Below are 3,212 nucleotides of genomic sequence, written 5' to 3'. Positions count from 1 at the left end.
CCCAGACAGTGTTTTGAGAGAACATCCCTTCACCATGAACTTCTCAGGAAAGTACCAGCTCCAGTCCCAAGAGAATTTTGAAGCCTTCTTGAAGGCTGCTGGTAAGTGCTTAGGAGAACAGCCTTTGGGCATCAAATGTTGGCATCAAAGGGACAGGGGCATTATACTTGTGGCTGCCAGAACGAATGAACTTAAAATACTTACAGAGAATCTGCAGCAAGTGAAATAATCAACTAGTGAGGCTCTGGGCAGGCATTCAGGAGCCTGGGTTGGGTGTCAGGGTGAAGAACAACAGAATGAGGAGTCAGATCTGAATGTGAACCCTGGCTCTGCTCTTAATTCATTCCATAATATGGATTGCATCATCTCACTGCTCTCAACATTGGCTTCCTCATCTGGAAAATGGGGATAATAATAGTCCCTACCTCCCAGGGCTGTCACGAGACCCAAATGAGATCATTTGGCTCTTAGATGCCTTCTAGGTCTGAATCTCTATCGTATGAACCAGGTCTACCTGATGACGTCATACAGCAGAGAAAGGATCGCAGGGGAATGTCCGAAATTGTACAAAATGGAAATCACTTCAAGACTCTTTAACAATGATAACCAAATCCAGGTGATGGAGTTCACTGTGGGGGAGGAGTGTGAGCTGAGCACTCCAACTGGGGAAAAGGTCAAGGTAAGAATAAACTTAATTAAATTTAGGGACATGGTATTCATTAAGGTGCCGCGTATTAGCCTCTGGGCTAAGCCCTGGAGGAGATGCAAAGATTAGCTAAAACTTGGTCCATAACCCCCTGGAGTAAGCTTGCAGCCTGCTAGGGAGATAAGACACAAACATATCTCTGTTGCCAACGTGTTGCAAGATAGGTAGATTAGATGAAAAGCAGTCTGGTGGAATATGGTATAGACCAGCCAGGAAGCAGTGCCTCCAGCCCATGCTGGCTGTGTTCAGTAGCTGACTTGTTCCTTCATAACCCAGCCCCCTCCTACATTTTCAGTCTTCTCACACCTTACTCCCTGATACATACTCTGCCATCCAGTGACCCTGGCTTCCCAGCTGTTCATGAAACGAGACCCTCCATCTCTCAGCTCCAGCATTCTCCCTGTCTATCCCCCATGTCTGGAATGCTCTCACTCCTCCGCTCAGACTGCTGACTCTGCTGGCTTCCTTAAAGTCCCAACTGTAATCTCCCCCCACTCTTCTACAAGAAACCTTCCCCAACAGTGCAGATTTTCACGATCTAGCCAATAACCCACAGATGCTCAGCTCCTTAAAACTGTAATATGGCGAATCTTCAATCAACCTTGTCTTTGGCTGAAAAAAACAGACAACTTTCCCCAACCGCTTAGCTCTAGGGCCTTCCCTCTGTTAATTATTTCTCACTTATCCAGTCTATGACTTGTTTGTACCTGTTTGCTTATTGTTTCCCCGGTTAGATTGTAAGCTCCTTGAGGGCAGGGACTGTCTTCAGTACTTAGTACAATGTGACACATCTTAGACGGTTAATAAATATTTATTGACTGACTCACAGACAGCAAAAGGAAGAGAAGAGAAAAGGGGAGAGGAGGAAAAGTAAGGAAAGGGCTAAGAGAACTAGAAAACAATCCAGCCAGTGAAGTATAGAAACAAGAAGTTCTGCAGGGAATTTGGCTTGGGCACTTACTCCAGGGGTGTGCTGGAGCCAGCTCAAACCGGCAGGAGATCGCCAGCCCATTGTTAAATTTTAAGAATTTACCCTCAGAAAATAGCAAACCCTACAAAGCAAGGATTGATTTCTTGTTTTATTGATTGCCTACTTAAAGTGATGGAGAAAGTGTTAACAATTCAAATTAAACTCAAATGTTAATAATACAGATCCCTGCCTCATCCCCAGTCCCTAGGGCTTGCCAGAGCTAACTCTTCTGTCTCCCTACAGACTGTAGTGAATCTAGAAGGAGGCAACAAGCTGGTGACAAGTTTCAAAGGAATGAAGTCTGTCACTGAACTCAATGGAGATACACTCACCAACGTGAGTGATCAGGTGTTTCTCTTCCTGCTTGGTTGTGGGGGATGGATCCAAAAAGCATTTGGAGAACACATACTAGGTGTCAAGTACTGGGGCTGCCAATAGAATAAGGGAGGCAGTGCCTGCTCTCAAAAAGGAGGCAAGAGGGGTGAGGTAAAGACAGGTGAGGGATGGAGGACAGTAGAGAGGAGGGAGGAAGAGAAGATGAGGAAAAGACAGGTGAGAGGTTGAGGACAGTAGAGAGAGGGAGGGAAGAGATGATGAGGAAAACACAGGTGAGGGGAGGGAGGATAGTAGAGAAGAGGGAGAAAAGAGGGGACGAGGGAAAAACATGGAGGACAGTAGGGATGGAGGAGGGGAGAGGGAGGAGTTATTGCCCAACACCCTGAGTAAAGCAACATGTAGCATTTATGGCAGACTCCCAGGGAGTTGGGTGGGTGACCCCTAAGGCTCCTTTCAGCTAAAAAGCCATGATCCTATCTTCCCTCCACCCCCAGTCACCTAATCCTCTACCCCATTCCTGCTAATCCCCCTTCGGGCATTAAACCCTTCCAGCTGGCATCTCTGTCATCCTTACACTGTGAACCTTGCTGGGAATATTTATATTTTTAAATGGGGCCCTCGAAGACCCCAAAGACAGCCTTCCCCAGGGTTCCCTCAGGAAGCGTGGAGAATCCATACAAAAACCCAGAAAGATTGCCAAACCTATCTCTAGTATATCTAACATACAAGAGTCATTGATGGGTATCACATGCTGATATACTGCAAGACATTCCAGGAAAGATTAACACTGGATTTCTTCTTGGCTTTCAGACCTTTACCTTGGGTGATGTTCTGCAAGAGAATCAGTAAGAGAATTTAGACATGTCTGCTTTCCATTTATTTTTACTGTGTGAAATTGGTACAATAAAATGTGGCTTGTTAAAAAAATCTGTCTTTTGAATGACTTAGAAGCATATGTGTATTCAAGGTTTTAGTAATGCCTTTTATTCTTACATCACAACCATTTCTGAATTCACTGCACCTGCCCACCCACCCCCAATGAGCCTCACCTTACAACAAAGAAAAGCAGGCAAGCAAAACCAAACAACAAAGTGACTCCATTTGCTAGTATATACACCCTTCTGCACCATAGTTACCCACCTCTCCAAGGAATGGAGGGAGCCAGAAAAAGTGAATAGTTTGAAAGATTTTTGCAAATTA

The 3,212-nt window shown here is 45.2% G+C and overlaps 1 pseudogene; it reads left to right on the top strand.

The window, feature by feature from the left end:
* The first annotated feature begins 16 nt into the window (after positions 1–16).
* Positions 17–2,936, top strand: LOC110204468 (fatty acid-binding protein, liver-like; annotated as a pseudogene).
* Positions 2,937–3,212: the final 276 nt, after the last annotated feature.

Source organism: Phascolarctos cinereus, unplaced genomic scaffold (assembly GCF_003287225.1).
Source record: "Phascolarctos cinereus isolate Bilbo 61053 unplaced genomic scaffold, phaCin_HiC Scaffold_443;HRSCAF=1059, whole genome shotgun sequence".
Lineage (NCBI taxonomy): Eukaryota > Metazoa > Chordata > Mammalia > Diprotodontia > Phascolarctidae > Phascolarctos > Phascolarctos cinereus.
Note: the sequence above shows the minus strand (reverse complement) of the source record. Positions and strands in the feature narration are given on the sequence as shown.